At 43.9% G+C, this 12,583-nt stretch overlaps 1 protein-coding gene across 1 annotated transcript in view; it reads right to left on the bottom strand.

The window, feature by feature from the left end:
* Large (like-glycosyltransferase) overlaps positions 1–12,520 on the bottom strand; it is a 458,307-nt gene extending 445,787 nt beyond the window's left edge. Inside the window, exon 1 of the mRNA XM_013024905.1 lies at positions 12,156–12,520. The gene's annotated coding sequence lies outside the window, so the exon portion shown is untranslated. The remainder of the gene's footprint in view (positions 1–12,155) is intronic.
* Positions 12,521–12,583: the final 63 nt, after the last annotated feature.

Genomic DNA, 12,583 nt, shown 5'->3' with positions numbered 1-12,583 from the left:
CAAGCATAGAGCCCAATAAAAACCCAAATAGAGCTTAGAAACACTAGAGGCAATACTAAATATTTGAACACAGACATGACTATGTGGAGGAGGCTTGGGCAATACAGCAAAAACGTCTGCACAAATTAATCCAGTCCTCCCTAGCTACTCCCCATCACTGTCTGATAATTTCTCCATCAATTACAGCTGCCATTCTCTACTCGGTTCTGGAACGATTATGGAATGGTATTAAAAGCCAGTAAACAAAAGCCACAGTCAAAAGACTCATCACCATCCAAGGATCAAGCCAGAAAGAGTCAAATGCCAGAGGGAGAGGAGTACTAAAATGTACAAATGTACTTCAAATACCCCTACTGTCTCAATGTCCCTCCCCTCCCCTAAAACACTTAGCCCTTCTAGATCTGGCAGGAGCACTTCTCTTGTCTCTCCTCACCACCACTTTAGCAGATTCTCTGAGGCCATCACCGTGTCCCAGAAAGGCTCCCCAGCCCTTCCAGTACTTGCTGATGGAAGGTATGGATTCTTTGATTTGGGAAAACTTTTAATAGCAAATTCACATCATCTTAGCTACTCATCCCACATCAAATTCACATCATCCCAGCAGCTCACTGGGACCCTCAAGGTCCAAAAAAAAAAAAAAAAAGATTTCATTCACTAGCCAGTAAATACTATTGAATCCAAAACCAGTATCACCACCATTTATTGACTAGGCAGCACATCCCACTGAAGAGCCCCAGAGTCCTAACCTATAATCTTTCTGGAAAAGAGAAAGCCAGCCAGGTCAGCTAAGTTGGGCTAATGCTCAGAAAAGGCTAAAAGCAGTCAGTGCTCCAGATGGGGAAGAGTCTACAGGATGCTGCCTCCAAAGAGCTGAGTTTCAAATGAACACCAGACAGGTCTCAGATGAAATAAGAGGAAAAGGTTGGTTAAACAGAAGGACAAGTATATGTGGGCTGGAGAGGAGGGGAGAAGGGGCATCAAGGAAGGAAGAAAAGAGGGATAAAGTAGTACCAAAGAGGCAGTGAATGGAAACTGAGACCAGTTCATAGCAACCTTACATGTGATAAGAAAGATGGATTTTTTCCAATAGTGAGCCAGTGAAGGTAAGTCCACAGAATATTCCAGAAAAAAAAACACATTCCTTAAAGATTAGAAATAATGATTCTATCTACCAGGGCTCGCATTATCCTTTTTGAAAACCCTGTTCTCCAGAATGGCTTACTCCTCAGTTCAGAAAAATATATGCTGTAATTCCACAGCAAACTGCAGAAAAACATGCTTTCTTTTCGGCAGTCATGGGGACAGGGCGCAAGCTGGATTCTAAGGTGAACCACAGACCCAGACAGAACTCTGAGCATTTCACTCTGAGCTCTCCGCAGCTGCTTTAGGAGCCATTCATGAGGAAAAGAAGAATTTTCTCTATTACATCCCTTATTGGGTATCATCCAAGGCTCAGAAGAACATTGTTCTATAACCCTGGGCCCATTTAAACAAATCTCCAGTAAGAGAGGCTCCAGAAAGAGCATTTCACCAAAGCCCTGTCCCCAGCCCAGCCAAAGGGTAAGGTACTATTTTAAGAATTGTGGCTTCGTCACAAATGGGCTTTATTCCAATGAAGTTGCTTTACAGTGGGCAATGAAAACCACCTCAGACTGCAATACGAAGCAAATGCTCCTAAGCCAATGATTGACACTGGAGGAAAATTCACAAGTTTCCCTGGCTTCTACTCTGCCAATTCTAGTCCAGTGGTCTTTAGAACTTCTCATTTGCTATGGTTTGAGTGGGCCCCCACAAAAAGTTCCCATGCTGGAACCTTAATTCTTCAATGTGTTGGGAGATAAAAGCCCACAGGAGGAGTTTGGGGCATGGGGAGAGTACTCAAGATGATTTTCACATATGACTGACTTCTGGCATTTATAGAACTGATGACTTACTGCAAGAGTTCAATGCTCTCTTCTCTAAACACCTGCAGGCTCTTCCACCTCCACCGTCAATGGAAGAAAATGGAACCCTCATCACAAGAACGTACTGCAACAGAACACAAACTGAGCCACAAATGATCTGGTGCATGAGGTCTATCCAGCAGCCTCCCAGACACAATCTCTCCCTACTCTAATTAGTTTCTAACATGTGCAGTACAGGTTCATCTTTTTCTTTTTGTTCCAAATGGAGCTTTCACTAATATGCCTATGTTCTGACTGAAAGCCCACCCTACTTCCTAAAGCACACCACTCCAACTTAGCCTGCCAACTTCATCTTCAACCTCTTGCTAAGAGAAACTTAGGCTAGCTTTAAAAAACAAACAAACAAACAAAAAACTACAGAAAGTAGGTATCTGGGCATCAGTCAACCTAACCTGACTTCTCTAACCTCTACCCTCCCCCCAGTCTTGGGGCTTGAATTCTGGGCCTGGGCGCTGTCCCTCAGCTCTTAAGCTCAAGGCAAGCACTCAACCTCATGAGCCAAGGTGCCACTTCCGGTTTTCTGAGTGGTTTATTAGAGAGAAGGGTCTCATGAACTTTCTTGCCCAGGCTGGCTTTGAACTGCAATCCTCAGATCTCAGCCTCCTGAGTAGCTAGGATTACAGGCACCGGCTCTCTAACCTCTCTTTAATCCTTCCATTCACACCATGGTCATCTTGTGTCAAAAGATATAACTTAAATCTTACCTGTTCCCTAAGTTGAAGAATGTAAAGCAAACATCTCTAAGCTCTCATCACCTGTAGCTCCACACTCACACAACTATTCCCTCTAAGGTCACACCCTTCCTACTGGGGCTCTGAATGGATCATTTAAATCTTCTACTGTGCTTAACTCACCATAGCTCTTTCCTAATCTCTCCAACTATGTTCCTTGAAGGAAAACCAAGAGCCTCCCAGTTATCATCCTACAATAGGATTGCTAAAGGCTAACTAGGATCTTAGCAGGATGGAGACTAAGATGGGTGTGACCTAGTCATAGCCAATAAGAAATAAGTAAGGGAGTAAGAAAAGCACAGAGATATTGATCATGACAAACAGAAAGGGCCCAGGACAGACTTGGTTTCATTCTGGTTTGGGTAATACCTCTTCTCACTCTATCCTCCCATCTATGATTTACTGAGGCCCAAATACAAGACTCCCTCCTTTCCTGTACACCGTCAAACTACCCAACACTGTCCCTGCTATCCCTCACCTCTTACTACCACTTACCTCCGGCCCCAGATCAAGGCCACTGGATGAATGAGTGATCTCCATGTTTCTATCAAGCTGGGATTCATATACGTAACGATGGCTTGGTAAAGGAAGGAAAATATCACAAAGACGTGTCACAAAAACTGTGGTCAGGGACAGAGGGACTGCAACCAGAGATAAGAGAGGATGAGGAGGGGCTGGGAAGGTGGCTCAGTGGTAGAGCGCTTGCCTTGCATGCATGAGGTCCTGGGTTCGATTCCTCAGCACCACATAAGCAAAAAGAAAAAAGCCAGAAGTGGCGCTGTGGCTCAAGTGGTAGAGCGCTAGCCTTGAGCTGAAGAGCTGAGGGACAGCGCCCAGGCCCAGTGTTCAGGTCCCACGACCGTACCCAAAAAAAAAGAGAGAGAGGATGAGGAATCTCGGCAAAGGAGCAGCAATATCATGGTCATGCAAGAGGGAAAACAAGGGGTACTTGGGGGCAGCAGCCAACAGGCTAGAGGTAGACAAGCCAAGGGCAAGGTCAGTCTTGAGAGAACCAGGTCTGGGTAGTCAGTGTCCATACTCAGTGGTTCTATGAAGCCATGCATCTGGGAGCTTTTGCATCTGGTAAAGACCATTCCTACTTCATAGGGATCTTCACAGGCTCAAGTGACTAAAAGTGATCAAATGTAGCACACCTGGGCACTGGTGCGGAACAAACAGAAGCACAATATATATAAGAGAAAGGCTGGGGACAGGAACCTAGAAGAAAAGGTTATGTGAAGGTAGAGCCACTGGCTTTGTGGAAGACAGGAGCCTGAGCTCCTTCTCCACTGCCCTCAGGACAGTCCTTATGTCCCTAGTCTGAGTGTCCAAAAGCGTAAAATGAAGGAGTTGGTCTGGTCCAGCGTTCTCAGGTCTTCCTGTAGATGAGGTGGTGTTTCAGGACAGGCTCTACTCACATAGAGAAGCCATCACTGGAAACCAGATCCTGAAGAACCCAGCTAGCAGTGTGATTCTGATCCCCATAGTCACCAAAAGGAGGAAAACACCCATATCAGAGGAGGGCTCTTCTCGCTGTGGCAAGGACCGGCTCTCACTGTTTCCCCAAGTCCAGTTCATCCCCTGTCATGAGAGCCACAGCCCCTACAAACCTAAGTCATCACATGATCATTGTCCCCAGCACTGGAAATATTACCATCCACCATCACCCAGAGAGACTGTTGTATTGAAACACTCTTCAAGGCATTTTTCAAGGCAAGTTGGCATCTGAATTTGAACCAGCTTTGGAGTTTTCCCATTCTTCTCATTCCAGATAAGCTGAAATACCTTACAAACCCAGAAAAGGAAACACAAGACCCATTTGGGCATTGTACTTTTCTTTTTTACAAAGCCATCAATGTCTAAACTTCAACAATGGTCCCTCAGAGAATTTATTTTGCTGATCTGAAATGTCCTTCAGTTTTAAAATGAGGGCCTCCAGGATGAGACCTGCAGATCATCTTATCACCACTTAAATCTACAAGATTTCCCTCTTTCTTCTACCACCCCACCCCAATTTTGAAAACAGGACTGACCTGTTATTCATTCATTAAGTACATCAGTTAATGCAGACACAAGTACTTCTTTAATGCAAATTTACTAAGTACCAGGCACGTGAAGGTGGGGAAAGCCCACCTTATTTATCATGCTTGCTGTACCCATCTTGGTTCCTCAATCAACTTCTAAATGCCAGTCCCAAATGAGAGCTCACATCAGACAGCAAGGGCTGGGACACAAATAGTATTGGCTTATTAAAGATCCATGCAACTGTTCTCGAAACAAAAAAGGGGAGGGATGGTTTCCTATAGCCACCACCATGCTAGCCTTACAGAGTAATAACAAATGTGTCTAGTGTATCCAAGACAGATGCAGCAATCTCTAATCACAGAATAACACTCAAGAGTGTCTGATTCCCCTTGCTGAATTTAAATTTAACAAAACAAGAAGAAAGAAATCCCCACATGCCCATGTTCTGTTGTAAATCCTCCCAAATTCTCCTGCTACCATGGAGAGGTAGACAGATCAGCCAAGCCTTTTCTTCCCAATTGGCTTTGGTAATTCAGAGAAGGACTGTGTTAAGAGCAAAGCTCTCCTGGTAGTCAGGGCTCCATTTCCATCTGCGCACACTGCCTGTCCCAAAGGACAGCCCCATGATGTGCCCAGAGGCTCAAATTATGGGTGGGACTACACTTGCAACTCCACTGCCAGCCTGTCATGATCTACAGCTCCAGGTCTCCCAAAATTACCTTTGGAGCCTCAGTGAGGTCCATTTGATTCCATTCCTAGAACAAATTCTTTCTGGTGGAACTTTACAAGAGATAAAGGTTTAAAAAAAAAATCACAAAAAGCTGTAGAGAATTTTATCACAGTGAACGAAAGAAGAGCCAGTAGACACATACAACTTTGGGTTTTTACATGCCTGGTGCATATGTACTTCATCTAAAGTATACTTTACAGAAACAAAATGATCGCCCTTGTCTTTCTAAGTATACAAACTTACATTCTTCTTTTTTAAGTTCTTGATCCCTTCTTAAAGGCAGTGGAATGGGGGACGGGAGGAATCATGAGCATTATTTATGATCAAAATCTCCAGGAAAAAATCCTCAGTAATCAATCAGCCAAAAGGAAGGAAGGAAGCACAGCTATTCCATGCAGCATGCTAGTGGGTTTGACTGTTTAACTCCTGTACTTTTTTTCTGCATTACAGTTTAATAGTGGGCTTCTCCACAGGTAAACCAATAGGCTATTTGCTAAAACCTTCTTGTCTTAGGTTTTACCTGACAACTAAAAGTGTCCATCATGACTGTGTTAATCAAATATTTTAGAGTTGAATAAAAGAACTGCTTATTAAAAGGAGGCCCACAATAAATCCTTTTAGTAAAATAAAATCCTTTTGTACCTTACACAATTACTTATCTTCAATTACTTGGTTTTAAGGTTAGATTTTTATATGTCAAGTTCTCCTAAAATAGAGCACTACAAGACTCAGCTTCAATATTCAAATAATAATGTAACAAACCTTCTATTGACATTGCACTTAACTTCCAACTTCCTTTTTCTAATAAACACTCCCTCCTCCCTGGAGTTAGGAGATGGGGGAGAGAGAAACAGTGTGGTAGCCTTAGAATAGGTAGCACCCAAATCGGGGGGCAGACAAACAAGTTGGTTTGCAGTTTTCCTGCCTTAGCCTTCCATACTACAATTGTTCTTCAGCTCTCTGTTTCTTCAGAGGACCTCTGCCTTCATATTTGCCCAACAGCTCCCCTACAAGGTCAGACAATAGGTTTCAACCTTGCACGTTACAGTCCAGGCTGTGTCAAATCCTCAAGGCCAAGTGGATTCAGCTTTTATCTACTTAATACTGAAACATTTAAAATGACTAACATTGTTTTTGTTCTGTTTTATCAAAAAGCTCTTCATTCTCAAGTAGTAAGGAAGGAATAGTGTAACATTCCAGCATCCACAGCTTAGCACAACACATAACAAGTAAGCAGGCAACCTGGCCACCATTATACACAATCCACAACCAACACAGAAGAGATGTTAGAAGTGTTTTATATTTCAATGTACAGTAGGCTGCCACTGCCACCAAACTAGCAGAGACACCTCCTATTCTATGGAGGAGTCTGAGCTTTGCTACTAATGAGCTAGAATAAGTTATTTCCCTCTGTAGGTCTTCAAATTCCTACTTATAAGGTACATAATACCTTCCTTATAAGGAGAGTGACTGAAGGCCAGAGTATCAAGAAGTATTTTAATGTCAAACAGTAAGGAAGCATATGATAAAAAACAAAAGTAGGCCTTAAATCTCCGAGTTTTACTTCAAATCACTCTGTCTCCCACTCAAGAATGAAGAATAGAGACAAAGCAGAAAGGAAAATGCAAACATACACATATATGAAAGGAAAACGCAAACATACACATATATACAAACACCCCACATATACACATCACAAACATTAAACACACACCTCACATAAGAGGCATACAAACATACATGTACACACACAAGCATAATATACACACAAATGCACATGAAAAACACACATAGACAAACACAGAAAACACATATACACCCAAACTTCCAACTTTTAATTGTTCTGTCCTTCTGGCTCCCGTTGCTAAAAAACTGTATTTGACTAAAGATGACTGTATCTGTAAAATCTTCTGATGGCTACATTGTTGCTTATCTTTTTCAACAAAGAGCCAGCTTTACATAGGCTGAGGACAGCTACACATTCAACCAAGTTCAGGTGGAAAATATTTGAGGGGAAAAAAAAGCTGTGTCCACATTGAACAAAAAGACTATTTCTCTTGGCATTGTTCCCTGAAATATATGGTATAACAAATATGTACACAGCATTTATATTATCTTAGGTAAGACCATCATCTAGAGGTGATTGAAAGTATACAGGCAGACACCATTTTATAAAAGGGACATTTATGGAATATGACAACTGCAGTTTCCTCCTCCTGTAAAATATGCGTACATGCATGCAGGCACACATGCATATACACTCTCAATTCTTTTCCAACAAAAAAGGAAGTTTATACCAGAACAGAAATGATGGCAAGAACCTTGCTCAAGTGCCAAACACAAACATATCTCTACCCAGAAGCAGATCTGATGAGTGGAGTTTATTCTTACAGAAAAGGGCCTATTTTTAATTCACACTATCACCACTTGTCAAGTAACACTGTCGTTTCTCCACTGCTGCATAATCACATAATGCAAGCCCCAGATGTGATTCCTGTACACAAGAGGGCAGACTCTGAGGTGATACACAACCCTTTCTTTATTTGCATTGTTAACAGTGTTGTAAGAGAATGGGCAAAATGTTCTATGTTGAAAAAAGATGCATAAAAAAAATAAAATTTCCTGTTCGGTGTTTGAGAACAATGTGAGATAATCAACTAGTATTCTTGGATTGTACATGACAACAATTCCTGCCACCATATGACTCTATACACCATGAAGCTAGGGTACCATCCTTAGCATGAAATCCTTCTACCTACAAGCTTTCCTTTTCTAGCACAGTTCACCATCCAGGCACAATGACTATTGATTATTCTCCAAACACAACACCAACAACACAGAGGGTCCTGGTCTGTTCTTTCTGTCTTACTCTTGATTGCATCCTTCCCCTAATCTACATGGTAGCACTTAACTTACAGGACGGAATGAACAAAAATCTGCCTTCCCAAAGACTACAGGCCAAATGTAGAACTTCTAAGACTTCAGCACAGATCACGATACCTGCCACAATGTACAAGTTCAATTATTATGTACTGAGAGTCCTCTGAAATAGTTAACGAAGCCTTCACTGAACTGGCTTGTACATACTACTTTCCAAACATCACTGCCATAAGGAAGCTGAGTACCTCTCAAATGTCAAATACTCCAGACTAGAGGAGCAAAGCCCCATCAACTCTAATGAATTCTATGATGAGACTGCATGCCTAATACATGCCAATGACATTCCTGTTTCCCAGAAAAGAGAGGTATCTCATACTAGCCCCCAAAGCAGTACATACTGCTTCCTCCTGAGAATCTGTGGCGCAAAGACACCTTCCCCTGGTTCACAGACCCTGAGGAAGGCCAACATCTTGTCTCAACTTTTCACTTGACCTCCCTCAGATTCACAACACTTAGGACCAGAGCATAGATGCTCTCCAGGGAGGGTTTTCCAAGTTGGTGTTGAATGGCAAATGTAATGATATTTCCTAGTTCCCATCATTTACCCCTAGGCTATATTGTACCTATGAGAATCAATCTATAAAGCCTTAATAGTAGAAATAAAGCTTTATGCCGACCATTTTTCCTACACCACAATAATAGCTCCCATTATACTACCTAAATATTCAGTACACATGAGTAAAGGGTCACAAATACAGTCCAACCTCAGAGTCCAAGGCAATGAAGGAACTCAGGTAGGTTCACAAGTTCAAGAGTATAACTTTGGACCTTTTAGAATATGTAAGATTTAAACCTGTGTGTGTGTGTGTGTGTGTGTGTGTGTGTGAGTGTGTGTATGTTTGCGTGTACTGGTACCTGAACTCAGAGCCTAGGTGCTATCCCCTAGCTTTCTTGCTCAAGGCTATCACTCTACCCTTTTACCACAGCTCCATTTCTGGCGTTTTTGTTGGTTAACTGAAGATCAGAGTATCACAGACTTTCCTGCCCAGGCTGGCTTTGAACTATAATCCTCAAATCTTAGCCTCCTATGTAGCTAAGATTATAGCCATGAGCCACTGGTACCCAGCTGAAAACCTAAATCTTGATGACATTTCCTCCTTGTGCCAGTGTTCTCAAATAGATATTGTCTCCTTAGATTCTACCTCTTACCTTTCATGTCTTCTTACCTCAGCTTTTAGAACCTTGGCTACTATAGGTAAGGCTGGCTCCTGTGGGTAGAGCTGGCCAATAACAGTTCTTCAGGGAAATACAATTGTCCTCACATACTGCTGGAAGAATCCCAGACACTAATGATTTAATACTGTTAAAAGTATAGAAAGCAAAGCTACTACCCTGTCAAATGTTATGCTCACATCTGGGTAAGGTATGTACTTTTAAGGGAATGACAGCAAGAAATTTTTAAGTTTGATGGAGTTGATTTTAGGTATGTTTTGAAGTGCAGTGACTTTTATAAAGACTGTGTGGAGTAGGCAGACCAAAAAAAAAAAAAAAAAAGCCAAAAAAGGAAATTCTTGTTATAAACTGTTAGGGAATTTAAAGCTAACATGGCTCACTGTTCAAGGGGTCAAGTTTTCAGAAGGTCTGTCCTGCAAAAACACAGGACCCTTGTAAACTTAGAAGCAGAAACTTAAGTGTGCAGAATTCCCCACAAGGTTCAGTCAAAATGACAATTCAGATATAAGCATGCCCATCATTTATGCAATGGAATGTCACAAATTCAAGCACAGATCATGAGCAATAAAGATAAGCCATAGTCTCTCCTACCATCAGTCCCTGGTCCAGTGCTTTCTTCATCGGTGGTGGTGAAGAAAACCAGACACAGACCACCTCCCCCAAGTATCCTGCATCCTGCATGTAACTGAAGGATAGACACACAGCAGGACACAACCTTCTGCCTTCCACATCAACATGAAAGCACAACTCAAGGATCCAGAACCAAGAAAAACCTTGGTAACATTCCCCAAGATATTATAGGCCACACCCAGTAAAACTCCTTAAGCCCAGAAGGCCAGTAATTGCTGGCAGTTACTGCTCACCCCAGACTAGTGGATTCTTTTCTTTAAAAACCACTTTATTCTACCAAGGGATTTGTCTTTCCCTGCCACTCTCAAAACTCCACAAAGATCTAAATTTGAGTGACTTGTGCCTCTCTATTCAGGTTGTTTTCCTTCTTGGAATGGAATTAACAGAACCAAGCTCGATAAATATGTGTTCTTCTCAAGCAATTTTCACTGAACTAAGGCACTCTTGAAAAATGAAGGTACATAAGAGATGTGTGAAACTTCCTCAGGTTTTTTTTTATTTTTATTTTTATTTTACCACCAGTGAGGTCCCAGCATGCCAAGAGTAACTCCTTCATGTCACCCATTTGGGAGAACTGAGAAAAAGAAATCAGCATTGGTTCTTTTCCTAATTTAGAGCTTGCCTTTATCTTTAGTCTATCAAAGCTGCTCCAGAGGTGGGAAGAGGAGAGAGGTTAAGGAGGGAAATTAGCCTGAGGTGACTTGACTGCCTCCACAGAATGAATAAGCACTTTGGGTCCTTACCTGTGACAGAGAGAGGTTGGCACTTAGGTGATGCCCACGCCCCCACCTACCCTCCTCCCTAAGTCCCCTGCAAGAAAGCAGGAGCCTGAGAGTACACGCTATCTCGCTATCTCTCTCTCTCTCTCTCTCTCTCTCTCTCTCTCTCTCTCTCCCTCTCTCAGGGCACTTACGTAAGACCCTGTAAAACTTCCTGTGACATTCACAGAAAATGTAAGCTGCTATGTCGCTCCCTCGGGAGATCATTTTAATGGACCCAGTGACAAAATTCACGGATTCAGAATAGAGCAGAAAGCTGCTCAAGCGAGGTACATCAGCACAGGACAGGAGGGAAAAAAAAAAATCCATCCCCATTAAACAGGGTCACCCAGGGGATGGATTCAGTGTGCGAGAGACAATCTGTTCCCTCCAAAGTGACCCATTTAAAATCTGATTGTTCTGGAGGAAGCTCATAGGTTTAATAAATTTGAGACAGCCAAGGACAGGCTTGTAGAACAGAGGTGACTTAGAAGCAGTTAAGTGAAGATAATAAAGGTAATGAACAAAATAACTTGAGGTGTACAAACTTTGTGGAGTCCTCACTGTAACTTCGGGCAGCAGTGACATTCAGGAGAATGATCGACTACAGAGTCATCTCTCTGTACGAGCAGCTCTGTCTAATAGGACAGGCATGCTGGCTGAGTTGTCCATCAAAGACACAGCTCCCAACCAACCACTGTGTTCTAAAGAGACACTTGCAAACGGTGACCACACATCCCCAGATTGCCCTCACTGCAACAAGGAGCAAAGAAAAGTTCACAGCACCATATTGAGGCAAAGCATGTGAGAAGCTCGAAGAAAAACCTATGGAAACACAGCAGGCTTCCCAAAGCACAGGTGCTCATAGTCAAGACCAGGGAGAGGGGGCCAGGGTGGGGACAAACCCTCTCCAGGGGTTAATGGAGAAACTGATTCTTTGCCTGGCGCCTGTGAGCCTAGGAGCCTGCTAGGACCCTGAGACAGATGCTGGGGTGGGGGGTCGGGAGAGGGGACACTGGGGACTCCGGGGTCTTCCAACTCCATTCATTCCAAAGCTCCCAGCCTAGACAAGCGCCAGTTCTCCATCCTCTCTTCCAGTATACGGAGCACAAGGGGTACCAGCCACAGGTTCAGAGAACTTTGTCCAGCGCTGCTCACTAAAGCGCCCCCGTGTTGGCTCTCCCCGGTACCCTGGGGCTCTTACCTTGACCGGGAGTGCCCCCCCGCCCCGGGCAGAGAGAGACGGCCAAGAACCGGGCTGCGTGGAGATGCCGCCGCCTGTCACACGCAGGCGGGGAGGGCGTCTAGATCGGGGTCCTGGCTGGCGCTGCCCCAGTCCCAGCGCCGATACCAGACGAAGTCCTCCGGACAGCCCTGGGCTTCAAACGCCGCGGGGAGGGTCCGGGTCGCGCAGGCTGAGCACTGTCCCTTCTTCTCCTTCTTCTCCTTCTTCCTCCGGGGCCGCTGCTTAGAGCTGCTCCGGGCCGGGAGAGCTCTTCCAGGCCGGGGGCGCCCCGCATGAGCAGGAGCCCGGGTGCGCGCGTAGGGCTGGGTCCCGGGAGCAGCGGCCGCCGGGCCGGCTCCACCTCCGGTGCTCCCCGCGGCTTCGCCCCTTCAGGGCAGGGCCTGCCC

Source organism: Dipodomys ordii, unplaced genomic scaffold (genome assembly GCF_000151885.1).
Source record: "Dipodomys ordii isolate 6190 unplaced genomic scaffold, Dord_2.0 Scaffold79, whole genome shotgun sequence".
NCBI lineage: Eukaryota > Metazoa > Chordata > Mammalia > Rodentia > Heteromyidae > Dipodomys > Dipodomys ordii.
This window is presented reverse-complemented; position numbering and strand designations above follow the sequence as displayed.